The following is a 20,618-nucleotide window of genomic DNA, read 5'->3' as shown; positions in this document are numbered from 1 at the left end:
GTTGCTGTGTGTCAGCACAGCTTCTAAGACACTCTACCTGTTACCTTGTTTGCTCACGCTTTTCTGGAACAGTAAGAATGACCCTAGCAAGGCAGGACAGTTTTGCGAATTAAGTCAGTAAGAGGTGGGAAGAATAATTGGTGTGTCATCTTTTAATTGGCATTAAAAAATTGAACTCACAGCATTGTCAATTACACACCCTCTTAAATTATAGATTGAAGAGAGGTATTAATAATGATAAGGAGAAGGGAAAGTGAACGTGAAGTCACTCAGTTGTGTCCGACTCTGCGACCCCATGGACTGTGGCCCGCCAGGCTCCTCCGTCTGTGGGGTTCTCCAGGCAAGAGTACTGGAGTGGGAAGAGGTGGGTAAACCACTCGTAAACCAGTGTGTGTGGCCATGAAGCTAACATGGAGTATGAGAAGCACTGATTTGTGGGCTCTCCTTTTACAGAACGCAAATGATGTTCTTTATAATTTAGGACGAGTTTTAGCAACACTTTGGGAAACTATACTTGCTAGCATTACTCTATTTAGCATTACTAAGCATTACTACAGAGAAGGCACTGGCACACCACTGCAGTGCTCTTGCCTGGAGAATCCCATGGATGGAGGAGCCTGGTGGGCTGCAGTCCGTGGGGTCGCTAGGGGTCGGACACGACTGAGCGACTTCACTCTCACTTTTCACTTTCACACATTGGAGAAGGAAATGGCAACCCACTCCAGTGTTCCTGCCTGGAGAGTCCCAGGGACGGGGGGCCTGGTGGGCTTCCGTCTGTGGGGTCACACAGAGTCGGACACGACTGAAGTGACTTAGCAGCAGCAGCAGCAGCAGCATTACTAAGACATTTCTCTTTTTCTAACAGTTCATCTTCCATAATTGTACTTGCCTTATTACAGGACCCCTTGCTTTTTATTACGGGATCCCCGGTCTTCTTTTGCTAGGATTAAACAATCACATTTAGGCATCACCTTGTCCCACTCCAGGAGTTTAATGAGAAGGAGATTGTCAGTGACATTTCTGTGCTTCCATGTCTTGTGCTTGTATCCAAGACCCCATCTTTGTTCACTTTTCATCATGAACTTCTCTCATCTTATCTGTCCCTCATCACCTCTCTCCTGCCAGCCTGAGTGGCTCCCTGAGGTCCCCACCAAGAGCACCGCCCATCTGGGTGCTCACAACATTTAATCTCCCTTGTTTCTCCTTGTCAAGATGTGAGATGATACCAGACAACGGGAGCCTTCCTCATAGTTCCTTACAGTTACCACTCTGCCGAAGGCAACCACCATTCTGACATCTATCATCACAGTTCAGTTTTACCTGTTTTAAAACTTCCAGTGTATGAAATTACATTCCATCCACTCATGTATATTGCATCTGGCTTTTTAGCTCAACAACATTTCTACAAGGTTTATCCATGTATACAGCAACACTTTGTTCTTTTTCACTGCCATATAATATTCTACTGCATGGAAGTATCACAATATTGTGATGTGTCCTACAATTGGTGGATATCTGTGGGTTTCCCCCAAGTTTTGGTGATTGGAAACAGCACTGCTGTATATGTGGGCTTCCCTGGTGACTCAGACAGTGAAGAATCTGCCTGCAATGCAGAAGATCTGAGTTTGATCTCTGGATCAGGAAGATCCCCTAAAGAAGGAAATGGCAACCCACTTGCTGAAGTATTCTTGCCTGGAGAATCCCATGGGTAGAGGAGCCTGGCAGGCTATTGTCCATGGTGTAGCAAAGAGTTGGACACAACTAATTCTTTCACATTTTCACTGCTGTATATGTACATATATGCATATATCATGTAATTGAATATGCTTGTGTGCCTGGATTCTTTATTCTTCCTTCCATCATGAGTTTTCATAATTGATTTGGGAAATACATTTTTCTCTCATTAAAGTCGAATACATTTTTTAACTTCAAGATTGTCCTTTCCATTTCCATATAAATGTTAAAATCAGTTTGTCAACTTTACACACAAAGTGCCTCAGGATTATAAGAGTGGGGTTTTATTGACTCTCTAGGGAACTGACATAATTACACAGTTGAGTCTGTTAATCAATGCCCATGGCATATATATACACTCATTTCAATCTTCTGTAATTTCTTTCAGTGATTTGCTGTTTTCTGTGCAGCCACTGTACATTTTTTGTAGATTTATTCCTAGGTATGTGATTCTTAATGCTATTATGAAAGTGATTAGTGAAAGTCACTCAGTCATGTCTGACTCTTTGCAACCCCATGGACTGTAGCCTCCCAGACTCTTCTGTACATGAGATTTCCCAGGCAAGACTACTGGAGTGGTTTGCCATTTCCTTCTCCAGGGGATCTTTCTGACCCAGGGATCGTATTCGGGTCTCTCTGCATCTCCTACACTGGCAAGCAGACTCTTTACAACTGCCACATCCTGGGAATCCCTATACCAACATTTCATTCCTAAAATAAACCCTGTGGAAATGGGATGCTTTGCCTTTTTCTTTCATACAAGATTTGATTTGTTAATATTTGGCAAATTTGCATCCCAGTTATTAGACCTGTACTTTTTCTTTTTATAAGGCTCTTATCAAATGTTGCTATGAAGATTATATTGGTTTTGAAAAATAAATTGAGAGAATGGTTTCTCTTTCGCTAAACTTTGAAAAAAATTAAGATTGGCACCATTTCGTTCTTAAATACTCGAAGAATTCACGAAAGAAGTCATTTAGATGTTGGGTTTTCCTCTGTGGGATGTGTTTGAACTACAAGTTTAATTTTTTTAATACATATTAAGCATTTCAGATTTTCTATTTCTTCTTGAGTCAGTTTTGTATGTTTCAGTGATACATTCCACCTAAATCCTCCAAATGTATTGACATGAAGTTGTTCAGAATATCATCTTCTTAACGTCTATAATATATACATCAATGGCCTATTTTTTTGTTTTTGTTCCTGGTATTAGTATTGCTGCCTTCCTTTTTCTTGATGAGTCTCACCATATCTAAGTGTATATTTTGTTAGATTTTTCAAAAAGTCAGTTTCCGACTGTGTTTATTTCCTACTGCTTTTGTTTTGTATTTAGCTGGTTTACGCTCTTACCTTACTCTTCTTTCTCTTTCTGCTGTCTCAAATTTGCTACTTAACCCAGTATTGAATTCTTAAGTTCCTTTTTTAATTTCTCTGGGCCCAATTTGCTTTTTATTTTTAGGGTCTTCATATGAGTATTTAGGGCATCAATTCTCAAAGTATCTTCTGTGAACCCTGGGGGTACACAGGAAATTTAGGTGCCCACTGAAGTCAAAGCATTTTCATAATAGTACTGAAACAATACAATATTCATGACATTTTTACTGTGTTGTTATTTTTTATTGATGATGTAAAGCTAACAGTGAATAAAATTGTTGGTGCCCTTTGAATTAGCATAGTAACACCAAACTGTATTAGTAGGCATTACATACCTTAATGCCACATACTTTCAAACAAACTGATGGTTTCACTTAAAAATATATTTGATGAGTGGAAAAAATAATAATTTTATTTGTCTTTTAATAAATATTCTGTATGGCAAAATAAGAAATATGCATAAAGCATTTATGTTGAATACTGAAGTCTAGTAATTGACTCAAAGGAGAGTACTTTTGTGATTGTTGGTGATACAAAATGAACCAGGCCCCTTTTTTTCATGAATTGCTATCTTATTAGAAACCTGACACACAAGTTACGGTTATTCCAAGTTGGGTATTTAGCAGACATTTTTCAAAAGAACAATAAATCCATCACGTCAAGGAAAATCACTGAGACTATTTATTGCCAATGATAAATTTCAAGCTTTTAAGCAAAACTTAAAATTTTGGAATACTTGCATTCACCAATTATTAGTCCAGCATGCTGTTTTGCCTGGAACTGTGGAGTTTCCTGGGATGCAGGAATGTCAGTGCTAAAACTGGAACAGCCCCAGGCAAACAGAAGGTTGTTTCCACTAACAGGACCTTGATAGCTTTCCCGTGCTTTGAGACATTCATAATGAGACAGGTAGAGACATTACTGAGTATAATTCCAAATATTGTATAAAGATAATGTGCTGATATTTGCAAGATCTGCACCACTCAGTAAATGAATATTTTCCAAATGGCTGTTGTATGCTCATGCTAAGGTGCTTCAGTTGTGTCTGACACTGTGACCCTATGGACTATAGCCCGCCAGGCTCCTCTGTCTATGGGATTCTCTAGGCAAGAATACTGGAGTGGGTTGCCATGCCCTCCTCCAGGGGATCTCCCCAACCTAGAGATATATCCCACATCTCTTACATCTAACCTTCATTGTCAGGTGGGTTCTTTACCACTAGAGCCACCTGGAAAGCTCCTGATTATCATACAGTGTTATAAAATTATGTGTGAGTGAAAGGTCCACTCGCTGTGTAAGACAGACATGGATTCTAGTGTAACAGAGTAGAGAAAATGCATGCACATCAGATTCCACAGTGCAATTAACCTTTAAGAAATTATACCTGACAAATTTTGGTGTAGTATCAAAGTAGACCTACACAATACCTGACAAAGCTATTAAAATACTCCTTTATCCAACTACATAGCTATGTGAAGATAAATTTTCTTTATGTACTTCACCCAAAACAAAATATCAAGACAGATTAAATACAGCTGCAAATATGAGATAAAGCTGTTTTCCATTAAGCTAGGCATTACAGAAATTTTCAAAAATGCAAAACAATGCCAAACTTTTCACTTAATATTTTACTGTAGAAATTTTTTTTCTAAAATGATGTTATCAATGTTAACATGTAATGGATTCATTATTGTTACTTAAAAAGAATTAATAAAAAATTTAAAGCCTAGTATTAGGGTATGATAAATAAGGATTGATATTATTCACATAAGCAATAATTATTTGGGGTCCTCAATGATTTTTAAGACTATGAAATAGTCTTGAGACCAAAAAGTTCAAGGGCATTTGGCTTAGATCATAATTTTGCAGCCTTTACACATGTCCAAAACGTGCATTTCTTTCCAGGTACTGCTTTATCTGAAAATTTCAGTAAAACTTGTTTTCACTATTATTCAGTCTGAGATTGACATATATATATATATTACTATGTATAAAATAGACAACTAATCAGAACCTATTGTATAGCTAGGGAACTCTGCTCAATGCTATGTGGTACCCTAAATAGGGAGGAAATCTTAAAAAAAGGGGATATATGTTTATACATACCTGATTCACTTTGCTGTACAGCAGAAACTACACAACATTGTAAAGCAACTGTACTCCAATAAAAGTTAATTAAAAACGCTTTCTAATTTTCATTATGATTTCTTCTTTGACTGTATATTATTTAGAATTGTGTTGCTTAATTTCCAAATAATTAGGAAGGGATTTTTTGTTATCTTTTAGTTATTGATTTTGAGCTCAGTTCCACTCTGACCATGGAACATATTATATTGAGTCTTGTTTTATAATCCAACATATATTCTAAGAAATGTTTTGTGTGAACTTGTAAAGAATATGTATGTGTCAAATGGGTCCAGGTGGCTAACTGTGGCTTTTACTTCTTCTATAGACTTACTGATTTTATTTTTTCTGCTTATTCTGTCTTCCACTGAGAGAACAGTATTAAAATCTCTAAGTAAATTTGTGGATTTCTATGGTTTTACTTTTACTTCTGTTGTGTTTGCTTTATATATTTTGAGGCTATTTTATTAGATGGAACACATTTAGAATTATTTTATCTTGTTGTTGAACTTTCCCTTTAATCACTATAAAATCTCTCTTTATTTCTAATAACGTGTCTAGTGTTAGAGTCAACTTTGTCTGATATGAACATAGGTACTGCAGTCTTTTGGGGGTTGATATTTGCATGAGATCTCCACTTTCATTCTTTTCCTCTGAACTTGACTGTATCCTTACTAATAGAAGAAGCAACATTTAGCATACTTGAGCAGCATGTAGTTAGGGTTTAAAAAATTCATTTAAAAGATTATATGAGTCTTTCAATTGGTATATTTACTTTATTTATGTCTAATGTAAACTTTGGTGTAGGGATTATATTTGATGTTTTATTCTTTAGCTTTTACTTGTTTCCTCTATTTTCTATAGCCTGATGCCAAAAATAAAAACATTATTTATTCTTTCAGTTTTTACTCTCTATCAGATTACTGGGTATCTGTTCTTTTATTTTTTCTTATGGTTATATGCTCTTTTTTTTTTTTTCATGGTTATTATTTTTGGTGGGTCTCCAGGTGACTTTCATATTCTTAGCTTATTAGAGTCAACTCAGATTAAACCTTTTATCATTTTTCCAATAATGCAAAGACTTTAAAACATTTTAATTACATTTGTTCTGTATATTTCTTTCAGCTGTGAGGATATTTTAACAGCATTAATTCTTCTGATTTATGAGTGTGGGAGCTCTTTCCATTTATTTATGTCTTTCTTTGATATCTTTCATCAATGTCTTCTAGTTTTCAGTGTGTAAGTCTTTCTCTTCCTAGGTTAAATTTATTCCTAGGTATTTTATTCTTTTTGATGTCATTATAAGTGCTATTGTTTTCTTAATTTCTCTTTCTTATAGTTTGTTATTAGTTTATAAAAATACTGTATAGTACCTAGATTTCTCAATCTTGATTTTGTATCCTGCAACTTTACTGAATTCATGAATTAGTTCTAATGGTTTTTGATGGTGTCATCTGCAAACTAAAAAGCCAGAAGACAATGGAGAGAAATCTTTTAAATGCTAGAAGAAAGCAATAGCTACTTTAGGAATTTATTCTCATTGAAGTATCTTTTTAAAATAAAAACACACGAAGTTTGAAAAATGAGAATATGTATTTATAGTACACCCATACTAAAAGAAATATTAAAGCAGATTATTGAGGTGCAAAGGAAATGGTAATGAGTAGACTCACAGGGACTTCTCCAGTGGTCCGGTGGTGAAGACTCTGCGATCCCAGTGCAGGGGGCATGGGTTTGATCCCAGGTCAGGAAACTAGATCTTGCATGCCACAACTAAGAGCCAGCACAGCCAAATAAATAGATAAATATGTTGAGCTTTCCAGGTAGAGCTAGAGGTAAAGAACCTGTATGCCGATGCAGGAGACATAAGAGATGCGGCTTCAATCCCTGGTCAGCAAGATCCCCTGAAGGAAGAAATGGCAACCCACTCCAGTATTCTTGCCTGGAGAATTCCATGGTCAGAGGAGCCTGGTGGGCTACAGCCCAGGGGGTAGCAAAGAGCTGGATATGACTGAAGTGTGCATGCATGCCTCTGCAAACAGTGAGTTTTACTTCTTCCTTTTTAACACGAACATCTTTTATTTATTTTCCTTGCCTAATTACTCTGGATAAGAGTTCCAAATCTATGTTGAATAAAAGTGGTGAGAGTAGGTATCTTTGTGTTTTTACTGGTGTTAGAGGAAAGCTTTTAGCTTTTCACCACTTGAGTGATGTTAGTTGTGTAAGCTTTACAAACTTTTCAAACTTTACGTGCTATTTTTAAAAGATACTTCGATGAGGATAAATTCCTAAAGTAGCTATTACTGTCTTCTAGCATTTAAAAGATTTCCCTCCATTGTCTTCTGGCTTTCTTCATTTATCTTGAAAACATAGTAGCCTATCTTATTATTTTTCCTTTATTTATCCTTGGTTGCTTCTGCTATTAGTCTTTTCCCTGTCTTTGGTTTCCAGTTCTGGTATGAAAATCAAAGCTGTATTTATGCTTGTTGCACTTATCCTTTCAGGGACTTTGCAGAGGATCCTGAAACTCTTCTGTCGGAGTGGGAAGCCCCACCCACTCTCTTTCCAGCGGCGCTCTTATCTAACCGCCCCACTTAACCGTGTGCTGGATTTCTTTGCCCTGTCTTCACATCTCTTAGGTTTTCCTGGGCCAGTTTTGGATCTTTCATACTGATCTGTCCTTATTTCACCTATCATCTCTTCTTCTGGCTCTAACTTTCATGTAAATCAATTGATTAAATTCTCAAGTTATATATTATATTTCATTCTTATAGATATATTCTTATATTCTTTCTTATAGACCCGAGTTTTCTGACAAAATCCTCTATTTGCATTAACATTCTCAAACATATTCATTATAACTACAGTTCGTATCTGAATCACCCGTGAGCCTGGTCCTATCTTCACTTGTTTCTCTTGATTTTTAGGACTTATTCCTATTGTGTGTCTCATTAGCTAGGTTTTTATTTGAATGTCAAGACTCCATAGATAATATACGGCCTTGGGATGATGTTGCCCTTTACTTCTTGAGGGGGATGGGGTAGGGAAGATGACCTTGACCTCTAGTCTGTCTCCACTGGTGAAAGGGGTGACCTATTGAGGCTGGTGAAAGTGAAAGTCCTGTCCGACTCTCTGTGACCCCACGGACTTCACAGTCCATGGAATTCTCCAGGCCAGAATACTGGGGTTGGGAGCCTTTCCCTTCTTGCAGGGGATCTGTTGAGGCTCAGTCGTGTCCAATTCTTTGCGACCCCACAGACCGCAGCGCGCCAAGCTTCCCCGTCCTCCACTGTCTCCCGCATATCTATCTATGTTTTGCCCTGTTCCCGGGCTCTCGTGTTTCAGGAATTTCAGCTGAGATCCTGAAGTGCTCACCATGCCCCGGCCCTCCCTAGTGAGCTCTGAACTTCAGCTTTGTCTCTCCAGGACTCTGCAGCGGCCGAAATCCCTGCTTCGCTTTTAAGCCTCTCAGCAGCTGCTGCCCTCTCCTTGTCTTCTCCTTGGCCCTGCATCCGCATTCACTGCTCGGGGTGACAAGTGCCCTGGGGAGAACTGGGTGCAGAATACCAGGGCTGGCTTCTCTCTGCGCTTCTTTTGCACTAGAATCCTGGCCTCTCATTTTCTGGCTGTGCTGCATTCCAATTGTTGTCTTCTCAGCCCAGTGAGACTTTTCTGGGCTACACTTTTCCTTTCAACTCTATTTCCTATGCTGTAAATTGGCAAATACCCCAGTGGGAAAAAAAGCATCAGTGAACAGAAGACTCACCCCAGTGCTTTCCCCTTCCCTCTGAGATTTCAAACCCTCAAGCCTTGGCTGTCTTGATTGGTTTCCAATATCCTCAAGCAGATTTTTTTTTTTTTTCTATCCAGCTTTTAGAGTTGTTCTCAATAGCAGGGTCCTCTCTCACTGCCAGAAAGGTTCACTTCTCTATAAGGGTTCTCCTGCTGCTGCTGCTAAGTCGCTTCAGTCGTGTCCGACTCTGTGCGACCCCATAGACGGCAGCCCACCAGGTTCTCCCGTCCCTGGGATTCTCCAGGCAAGAATACTGGAGTGGGTTGCCATTTCCTTCTAAAGCTTCCTAAAGTTGTGCTTCATGCTCAATCCTGCACTCAATCACTACTAAGCCTTTTGGTTAAGATCAAGCATAATATGAGGGCTTCCCAGATGGCAGAGTGGTTAAGAATCTACCTGCCAACGCAGGAGATGCAAGAGACAGAGACACAGGTTTCATCCCTGTGTTTTGAAAATCCCCTGGAGTAGGAAATGGCAACACACTCCAGCATTTTTGCCTGGAAAATTCCATGGACAGAGGAGCGTGGTGGGCTACAGTCCATGGGTCTGCAAAGAGTAAGACATGACTGAGCACACACACACAATCCTGGGTGTCTACCACTGGACTTGGGGTGTTCTTGGGGAAGCATGAACTGGATGGGCTCTGGTGCTTGATATTTGAAAGGTGGTCGAATCGGCTCAGAGGTTAAAGTGTCTGCCTGCAATGCGGGAGACCCAGGTTCGATCCCTGGGTTGGGAAGATTCCCTGGAGAAGGAAATGGTAACCCACTCCAGTATTCTCGCCTGGAGAATCCCATGGAGGGAGGAGCCTGGTAGGCTACAGTCCATGGGGTTGCAAAGACAAAGGGTTGGACACAACTGAGCGACTTCACTTTCGAATCCTGTTTGCTTTTCTGTGGATTTTGTGTTACTGATGGAAGTATCCTTCAATATCTTTAAAAATGCCTAGTTAGGGGTTACATTCCCCTCTCAATCAGGGGCCAGTCATGCGGGTGTCATGGCTTCTATCTTAGAGAAAGAAAGGTGAATTGCTAGAACCTCCCCTCGGAGGAACTGGATCTGGAGACACGTGGGGCACTGGGCACATTTGGTTGTTCAGTTGCTAAGCCGTAACCGACTCCTTGCAGCCACATGGACTGCAGCACGCCAGGCTCTCCTGTCCTCCACTATCTCCCAGAGTTTGTTCAACTTCCTGTTCATTGAGTCAGTGATGCTGTCTAACCATCTCATCCTCTGCCGCCCTCTTCTCCATTTGCCTCCAGCCTTTCCTAGCATGTGGGTTCTGGCTTAGATGGGCACTTGGCAGAGTTGCCAGCCAGATGTGTGCTGGCTTTCACAGCCACCCAGTGGCCTCATCTTTTCCTTTGACTGGCCAACCTCCATTCCAGGATGCTTCTGGGTAAATCCTTGTGCTTAATACTGCCCATGTGGGAGAGAAAGAGAAAGCAGTGTCCTCAGGCAACTGGTGCCTTTGGTCCCGGACTCATTTGAGAGGCCAGTCTGGTTTTAACAGTGCAGAATCTCAGTTATCTGACTTGAGTTTTAGCTGTCAAAACAAGCCAGTTCTGAGTCATTACCCCACGGTGCCAGCCAGAATTATGATCCTGGCGGGTTCTCCCCGTATCCTTGGCTCCCAAACAAATAGGCCCCAGATCTTTGCTTCTGTGTGACCCTGAGCATTTTAAAGCCTGCGTTTACTTACACCAGCCAAAGTTACCATAATAACAAAGGCCTTTGCTTATTCTCCAGCTTTGTCTATTCCTTCTCCTGGCTCAGAGGCTGGGTTGTGGTTGGCTCCAGTCCATGGCCCTCTTTCATTTTGCATTCCTGGCACTTGGCGCTGGGACAAAGTTGAAGTTGCCACTTCAGTTTAGGGAGCTGGGAGGTCTGGAGTAAGGACTGGTTCCCTTGGAAAAGATCTATTTTGCCTAGTTTGCAACCTGAAGGTACTGACTAATGGGGCATTAAGCTCATGGGACCTTTGGGGGGCAGGGGGCCAGGGCTTGGACATTTTCCCTTCTGAGGACCCCTTTGGCATTTGGCATGACCTCAGGACCCCCTTCTGAAACAATGTATTTAAAAATCTATGAAATGAAGGCAAATATTGTTGAACGTGAAAATGTTAGTCGCTCAGACATGTCTGACTCTTTGCGACCCCACGGACTGTAAAAACAGAGTGTTGCCAAGAGAATGCACTGGTCATAGGAAACACCCAGGCACCTCTGTCCATGGGATTCTCCAGGCAAGAATACTGGAGTGGGTAGCCATTCCCTTCTCCGGGGGAACTTCCCAACCCAGGGCTTGAAACTGGGTCTCCTGCATTGCAGGTAAAGGCAGATTCTTTACCGTCTGAGCCACCAAAGGATAACTGAAATTAAGTTATCAGGTATTAGAAAAAACTAAAAGGATAGTATCCACGCTAGAGTAACTGTATGATGCCTGCTTCTTTAACACACTAGTGACCTGGTCTGGTGAGGGGTAATCAACGCTCTTTGTAGAAGGGATGCTGAAAATTACTGACATTTCATGTTGCACTGTGTTTGTAACTTCTCCTGATTTCTGTCCTCACTGCTGAAAGCACCATGGTTTGCTGCTTGCATTCAGAATTAAAGATATGTCACATCTCAGTAATTTTTCCCATCCAGATTTATGAACCCCTGAATCTTCTCCAGGTTAAAATGTGAGTAAGGATTACTGTGTGTCTGAAGCCAGAGAAGGGCGCATCTGTGTCCACACGTGGGGCGGCAGCGGGTCAGGCTGGTCTTCGGCGTTTTAACACCGGGCTGGCCTCCTGTCCTCTCGAGCCTGAACTGCAGACTGAATTCATCCAGTGTTTCTCCAGCTGCTTCTATCTCATACCCTGTGCTTGTAAGTCCACGTCACTGGGTGCACCCTGAGCCCCCGGGTCCCAGCCCCTCTGTTCAGACAGGAGCAGCTCACTGAGGTTCAAAGGTCCAGCTGGCGCCCCTGGGGTCCCGTCCATCACAGTTGCTCTCCCTGAAGAGCAACTGCCAGCCTGAGAGAGCCAGTCATGCCAATGCAAACCAGGGACAGCATCTCGTTTCTTCCTGTGTGCTTACACACACACACACACACACACACACAGACACACACATACACGTGTGTGTATGTGTGGAGGAAGAAGTAGGGACTGTCTTGAAGGGAGGCCACCAGTTAGATGGACGTTGAGTCTGAACCTTGCTCCCATTTGGAGGCCCCATCTGGAGACAGGGGCAGCAGAGGTGAACTGTTTAGACCCACAAGCCAACGGTCAGCAGAGGCCTCTGCCCAGGACTCAAGTGCAGATCTTGCTGGAAAAGCCCCCAGACTTCTGGGACAAGCAGCCAAAGGCTGTGGGAATTCCAAGCTTCCAGGACGTGGGCTAGACCAAGGCATGTGGGACTGTGGGAGCTGTGAAGCCAGGGTCAGTGAAGGCCTCTGGATCTGGGTAGCTGACTCAGGGCTGGGGCGGCTGGGTGGGGAAAGAGGCTGACCACGGGCCAGGAGGTGGGAAAGATGGATGCCCGGCCTGTGAACCAACGGGAGTGGGGACAGGACCCCCAGTAAACCGTCACAAGCCTCAGTCTAAGGGAAATGGGCCTTTTGGCTGATATTTCCTTATTTTTAGCTTTCGTAATGAATGAGGTCGCTTGCAATGATAGCAAAGAGAATAAAACACCAACGACAACAACAGGCATAGAAGTAACAGCCTCGCTGCCCAAGACTAGCCCTGACATTGTAGGTCCTGGGCAAGGCTCACATGGACACAGGCTGTGGGGCTCATTACGAAGAGGTGCCAATGCAACTAACTAACCTGCCAGGTAGGTGCTGCGGCTCCCCTCTGCAGGCGAGGATGGCTCCCTGGCTCCCTGGAGGGGAGGCTGGAGTTCCGAGTTAGGAGCGGGGTTCCTCGCCATCCCTGTCTGCGCGTGGCAGCAGGAGAGCTGGCCCCTGGCCTCGGACCGCGTGTCTCTCTGTGCACCTCTGACCACCTCTCACACTTTGAGGACCTTGCATGCAAGCCCTGTCTCTGCACACTCACCCACAGTGGCCCCCGGGCCAGCTTTGGAGCCTCTGAGTGGACGTGTCTTCAGTAGCAGATGTCAAGGGGAGAGGGGCTGGGGTCCACCAGGGACCGTGAACTCCAGGTGAGCGTCCATCCTCTGGACCTCATGACTGTGTCTTCCGAGCAGGTGCAGGGTCAGAGCAGAAGCTTGCAAATGTCAGAGCATGAGCCCCTCTCTCCTCAGGTGAGGAGGTTCCTGCATCCCACGGCTCAGCTTGGCTCGTTTCCCCTCGCAGACCTCCAGCCTCCCCCACGTGTATGGGTGTTTCTACGAGGTTGAAATCAGGATATATGCCAGTTGGGGTATGGTCTCACTTTCCACGGTCTCACAAGTATTTCATTTGTACCTACATAGTCTTCCAAGTTAAAATACTTTATTTGTTTTTATTGCCCTAGAAATACATAATCACTATAGATGAAGAAGAAAATACAGAGAATTATGAATAAAAGAATTACTGTATTGTCCGAGAATCCATAGGAGGGTGCTACTAATATTTTGTTTATTTCCTTACAGAATCTTTATGATATATACTCATATTTTTTTTTTCAAAAATAGGATTTTCCTATAATTGTTGTTTTATAGCTAACTTTTTCCACATATACTGTATCTCAAATTTCCCCAGGTGAATACATGCATTTCTCCGACATTTTTCTTAATGGCATCCAGCATTTCATGGTATGGCTAAACAATAACAGTTCAGTTCAGTTCAATCGCTCAGTCGTGTCCGACTCTCCGCGACCCCATGAATCACAGCACGCCAGGCCTCCCTGTCCATCACCAACTCCCGGAGTTGACTCAAACTCATGTCCACAGAGTTGGTGACGCCATCCAGCCATCTCATTCTCTGTCGTCCCCTTCTCCTCCTGTCCCCAACCTTTCCCAGCAATGGGCCCGATAATTTAATACAAACCAGCTCTGCGCCAGATTCTGTGTTTTGTCAGAAAAGGCAGGAATTCTGAGAGGTGGGTATTGTGGCCCTCACTCTTAGGATAAAACTTTCTGATTTTTGTAAATAATACTCTGTTGAACTTAATTGCTTACTGTATGAACTTAAAAACATAATTGTTGCACTTATTTTAGTTTTTCTTCAGAAAAATTCCTAGGAATGGAGTTACAATGTCCAAGATCATGCATATTTTAAATAAGCTTTGCGTGTGTGTGCTCGGTCCTGCCCGATTCTTTTCAACCCTGTGGACCATAGGCCACCAGGCTCCTCTGTCTACGGAATTCTGCAGGTAAGAGTACTTGCGTGGGTTGCCATCCTCCAGGGCATCTTCTTGACTCAGAAGTTGAACCTGCCTCTCCTGCATTGGCAGGTGGGTTCTTTACCACTCCACCACCTGGGAAGCCCCAAACTTGATGCGCATCACCAAATTTCCTTCTAGAAAATTTCAGCTAACGACAGGAGAATGGCCCTACACCTGGACCAGGTTACTGAGGACCTGATACCATCAGTAAAAAGCAAAGGAAAACAGAACAAACAGAGAAAACCCTGCTAGAGGAACCACAGAGATTCAGGAAGAGCCCTGCACATTGGATACCTGTGATGCTGGGTGCAAGGGGACGACAGGATGAGATGGTGGGATGGCATCACCGACTCAATGGACGTGAGTTTGAGTAGACTCTGGGAGTTGGCGATGGACGGGGAGGCCTGGCGTGCTGCAGTCCATGGGGCCACAAAGAGTCGGACACGACTGAGCGACTGAACTGAACTGACCTGATGTTGGGTGCGCCCATTCACTACTTCAGAATTTTATTAACCATTCACGTTTCTCTTTGGTGAGTCCCCATGCCAGGTTTTCTATTTACCTTTTACTTATTGATTTTCAAGTGTTCTTTTTATCTTAAGGCTAATAACCACGAGCTAGAAGGAAATGGTAACACACTCCAGTTTTCTTGCCTGAAGAACCTCATGGACAGAGGAGCCTGGCAGGCTACAGTTCATGGGGTCACAAAGAGTCGGACACAACTGAAGTGACTTAAGACACACAATCCTATATTTAGCAAACATTTTCTCTCAAATGGTTTCCACTTTAATTTTATGTTAATATTAGGCATTCCTTCCTTTAGCAGTTTTTTTCAATTTTATTTAGACTACTCTTTGGTAATTCTTCTGCTTCTTTCTTTAGGTCTCGTGCTTGGAAAAGCCTTTCTCACACTAAACTTGCGTACTTTTAAAAAATCATTTCTTACTTATCCTTGTTATTTTTCATTTACTTTTAATTTTTATTTGGAATTTATTTTTGTGAGATATTATATAAAGATTTAGATTATTTTTTACATAGCTGACAAATAATTTTATGCCGGGCATTGAATAATCTATCCCTCTGGCGTTCTTTGACATCTCTCATTTTCTTACTTATCTCGTGACTTGCATTTTCAGTCTAAGTTCTTTGTCCAGCTGTGGTTGTCTGGGTTTTCTGGAGTCACATAGTTTGCTGCCTGTGACATACATGTAGTATAAGTTGGTATCTGAAAGTGGAAATTCTTCCCCATCGCTCTTAGCTTTCAAAGTTACTTTGTTTTGTTGGGGTGGGGAATCTTGAAAATGAAATACAATATTTACTCTTTCAGCTGCATGCTGTTTATTAATTCATACATTCATATTGGTGGTGGTGGTTTAGCTGCTAAGTCACGTCCGGCTCTTGCGACCCCATGGACTATAGCCCACCAGGCTCCTCTGTCCTTGGGATTCTCCAACCAAGAATACTGGAGTGGGTTGCCATTGTTAAGCCTCATCTAATTGTAGTGTTAGCCTCTATAGATTTTTCTAGAAGGAAGATATTTGAATAGCTGGCATTTGCTTTAGGTGAATTATCGCGCCACCATATTTAGGTTTAGTATTTGGGGGAAATAGTCTCAGCCTCTTCTTTGAGTTAAGATGTCAAGCCAGATTTTTCTCCTTTTGTCCATCCCTGAGAATGGCCTTTGCCTTCCTCACTTTGCCACCATCATCCTTACTGGGTGCAGTCTTGACCTCCATTTCTCCTCATAGCTTTAAATCAGAAAGAAACCAGGTGAATCCCTGCTCTTTCTGAGGCTGGCGGGCACCAGGAGTCTGTTTCCGACGGTCCATTTAGAGCGGCACGCCTCCTTGGAGGCCCGCCACCTTGTGCAAGAGCTGAGATATGTGTGGGAACTTCAGCCTGGGCCTCCCTGAGTCCTGTCCTGCAGGGCCCTCCTATCTTCTGAATTTGCTTAATCTAAGTCTTGTTGAGAACAAGGAAGCATGGAAGGGAAAAGCAGACACGGAGCTCCAGCCTCCTTCACCCCCAGCCTCAAACCCAACCACGTGCTGTGATCTTCACTGGCTTAGAAATGGGCAGGAAGTGAGCTTTACACTTAAATGCAAAATTATTTGGGGCCTCAACAGAGGATGAAAAAGTCTAGCATCAGAATGAAGCCCAAGACAAGCTCTATGAGTGCTAAACCCCTATATGCCCCCACTGGACAGGCACCTGTCCTCCACCGGGAGGGCTCCCACTGCTCCTCTGGCAGTTACAGCCCCAGTCTGCACATGTGACAAGGTGGGCATGTCCCAAGGCCTCTGTAGCCGAACTTCCCCTGCTTGGCCCTGAAGGGCTGGAGTGCATGAGTGCCTGCTGATGCATTGCTGGCCTCATCCTCCCAGCCCCGGGTGCAGGAAGGAGAAACAAGAGCCATGCCCTCAGGATGGCATGGCCTGGGTCCCCCTGTGAGTAGCCGCTGAGCACTCCATTCCCAGATGTCTGGAACAATCCGCCGTGCCCTGGGTCATGGAGCCCATCTCAGCATGCCCGTCTCTGACCGGTTTCAGAGACGAATTGCTCTGTGTTCCTACTGCTTTGCAAATGCATAAAAATGGCTAGAAATTTTGGTCACCACGTGAGTCCTTTTATTACGCCAGAAAAGTAGGAAGGGTGATTTTAGTTCAAACAAATAGTGTTGCAGGCACAATATGTTACATGAAGAAAAGCTAATTTAGTGTTATCAAACGTAATCAGAAACACGGCGTGAGGCTTGTCGTGTTGACATGGTGTGCTAGGTATCTTAACGTGGCTCGGCAGGCTGCCTTGTTTGCACACTGCTTAAACTTTCTCATCGATGAGATTTTGCATGATAACTAGAATATTAAAAATATATGAAGAGTGGCCTCATGCTTCTCAGTAAACGCAACCCCAGGTTACTGGGAGGCAGCTCCCCTTAGCAGAACTGTGGGTTGCAAAGCCTCCGCAGCCGCCCTGAGGCTCGACAGGATCAGGGCTGAGCTGTAGGCTTGATGTCTGTCTCTCAGGGCTCGGGACCATCAGCGTCTGCCAGGACTGTGAAGAGAGACACTCTTTGATCCTCACAGCTATTCCTTGGGTGGTTAAACTGTGGCTGCCTGTCCCTGAGTCCCTGCCACATCCCAGGCTTGGCCATGTTCTCCACTTTTTCCCTTTTCTCTCCAGCGTCTACTCTGGAAAGTTCCCAAAAACACAGGGACAGGTGGCTACATAGGTCGCTTCTTCTGGATATGTGACTTGTACGTCTTTATCTTCTACTAAGCAAGGGACAGAAGACATTTTGCTCTCAGACCAACTGGTCTATAGTCCTCCATTACCCTAGGTGGTCTTGCAACAGGAAGAGACTCTTTGAGTGGGGCCTCCCAGCTGGCTCAGTGGTAAAGAATATGCCTGCCAAGGCAGGTTTGATCCCTGGGTCAGGAAGATTCCCTGGAGCAGGAAATGGCTACCCACTCCAGTAATCTTGCCTGGAGAATCCCATGGACAGAGGAGCCCGGTGGGCTACAGTCTGCGGGGTTGTATGGAGTAGGGCGTGACTGAGTGATTGGGCACAGTGCTTTGAGCAGAACACTTTAAAGACAAGGATGGCGCTCACTTACCTTGATCACAGGACATGCCCAGCCCCATGGCCCCAGTGTAGCTGCAGGGAGCCTGAGACGTGTGGTCCTCGTCCATACCCTGGAAGAGGAGCATGACCTGGGACTTGGGGAACATGAAGTGTCTAATGTTTATTTACGAGAGGGAAGCATGTAGAGGGTAATAAATAGCTCAGAAGCCTTGAGGATGGAAAGCAGTGTTCCCCACCCTGCCCCTCCCATCCATTCTGCTCCCTAGAAGTTATCTTCCTGTCCTCTCTGCTTTCCCACTTGGCCTTCATGTGTGAAGGTAATACGCTAATAATTCTAGTTATAAGCATATCTTGATTTATCAGATCTGTACAATATAAATCGATACGTTAATGTGGAGGGTAAGGATTTTACTTACTTATACTCAGGGGTGACATTGAAAGTCTTTGAGGACAAGTGTGCCAGGCATTAGCCAACAGGCTTGGCACTGTCCAAGGTGCTGGGCTCCACAGGTGTGCTGCCCAGTCAGCTGTTAACCCGGTAGTTGCTGAATCGGGGGAATTCAATCCAATGGAAGGACTGGTGGGGGGGAGGGGGGGATGAGAGGGGACAGGAGCAGTGATGGTTTACCAAGTTCTCTGGAACTATTTCAGTGTTTTAACAGTGATTACGCCCCTGCTGCAGCTGGATGTCAACTCTAAGTATCCCCATCTCACTAATTTCTCCCTGTGTTTGTTATCACCATGAATATTGTTTCTGCTGGTTACCTTTTTAATTTAAATATTGCATCTAATGTTCTAATTTTGGTTCTATCATCAGGAGCAGTGTCTTGATTGAATTATGAAATGAATACTAACACCCCAATCTTTCTTTTTTTTTTTTAATTCATCATTTAAAGCAAGTGAAACTTTTTCAGGTATGATTTTCTCCAGACAAACTCACATATTGTGTGGAATTATTCCTGCACAAGGAGTGGGGACACAGAAGGCTCTGCTGCTGGCTGAGATCACAACAATACGTCTCGTGCCTTCCTATACAGGCTGATACATGACTGTCCAGGCTCAGCATACAGCTGGTACTCTTGCCCCTTGGGTGATGACTAGTTTTTATTCTGGGTCTAGTCTCAATGTGTCCTGGGCTTTAAAAGATGGCCCAATTCACAGAGCCAAGACCAGCTCACACAAAGATAGTCTGTGGAGAGATGGGGTGCTGATAATCAAGAGGCCTTGAGCAAGACCTCTCTCCCCACCTGCACCAGTTCCTGCTGGAACAAGTTACCAAAAATTAGTTACTTAAAACAAGGCAGAGGCCTTTCTCATTCAGCTATCTTGGATGCTGTGGAGGACTCTGGGAACAGTTCTTCCGAAACGACAGATAAGTCTGGAAGGCTGTGGTCCAAGGGGCATTTTTGCTGGCTACAGGCGGGGTCTTTGGAATCAGAGGGAGCACACATCTCTCCTGAAAGCTGAAGGTGTATGTGCTTGAGATGAAACTATATTCTGCCTAAGCAAGAGATGTGCTCATGTGCACAGAGCCAAGAATAGCATAGCAACTCCTGGCAGAAAATCTAAAAAACCAGAGCAATCTGGGGAGAGACAATTCATGCTCATGGAAACAGTGGCACGGTCTGGGCCAAATCCCAGAGTAACCTTCCTGCTAAGGCCATTGGACAGAGAATCTGTGTGATGCTATACCCTTCAAGAATTTACATTTATTAAAAATGCTGAAGAATTGATGCTTTCAAACTGTGGTGTTAGAGAAGACTCTTGGGAGTCCCTTGCACAGCACCGAGATCAAATCAGTCCATCCTAAAGGAAATCAATCCTGAATAGTCATTGGAAGGACTGATGCTGAAACTGAAGCTCCTATACTTTGGCCACCTGATGCAAAGAGCTGACTCATTGGAAAAGACCCTGATGTTGGGAAAGATTGAGGGCAGGAAGAGAAAGGGACAACAGAGGTTGAGATGGTTGGATGGTATCATTGACTCAATGGACACGAGTTTGAGCAAACTCTGGTAGATGGTGATGGACAGGGAGGCCTGGCGTGCTGCAGTCCATAGAGCTGCAAAGACTCAGACACAACTTAGCAACTGTTCTGAACTGAAATAAATGAAAGTGTGGAAAAAAACAAGGCAGATTTATTGTCTTACAGCTCTGGAGGTTAGAAACCCAAAATCAATCTTGATGGGCTACAGTCAAGGTGAATGGGCTGGCTCCTTCTGAACCTCCCAAGGAGAAATCTTTGCCTTGCCTTTTCCAGCCTCTAGAAGCTGCTGCATCCCTTGGCTCACACCCCCGTCCTCAGCCACTCCAACCTCTGGGTTCCCGCCTTACCCCTCCTAGTCCTCCTTCTGAGAAGGACCTTGTGATTGCATTGAGGGCCTGTCTGAGTGCTCTGGGATTCTTTCCCACCTCCAGGTCTTTAATCCCACCAGCAAAGCTCCATTTACTCTGTAAGGTGACAGATGTTTTAATAGGTTCTGGGGAGCAGAATGGGGACCTGTTCCCATTTAGGGAGGCCTTTTTCAGGCTATCCTATGACTGTAATAAGAGTAGTGGAGTTAAGGGAAGGGATGGGGTAAATTAGTTGTAAGACAGTGATTAGTTGGGTTCAGCCTGAGTTAAACATCAGTCTAACTCCAGAAAGAGAGACAGATGCAGACACTGGCCAGAGGTCAGTAACTGGCTGAAAA

General features: G+C 43.6%; 1 pseudogene; it reads left to right on the top strand.

The window, feature by feature from the left end:
• Positions 1–13,197: 13,197 nt before the first annotated feature.
• Positions 13,198–19,641, top strand: LOC148776051 (large ribosomal subunit protein eL33 pseudogene; annotated as a pseudogene).
• Positions 19,642–20,618: the final 977 nt, after the last annotated feature.

The sequence above is a fragment of the Moschus berezovskii genome, chromosome 12 (genome assembly GCF_049115385.1).
Source record: "Moschus berezovskii isolate FMDL1 chromosome 12, NW_MosBer_1.0, whole genome shotgun sequence".
Taxonomy (NCBI): domain Eukaryota; kingdom Metazoa; phylum Chordata; class Mammalia; order Artiodactyla; family Moschidae; genus Moschus; species Moschus berezovskii.
Note: the sequence above shows the minus strand (reverse complement) of the source record. Positions and strands in the feature narration are given on the sequence as shown.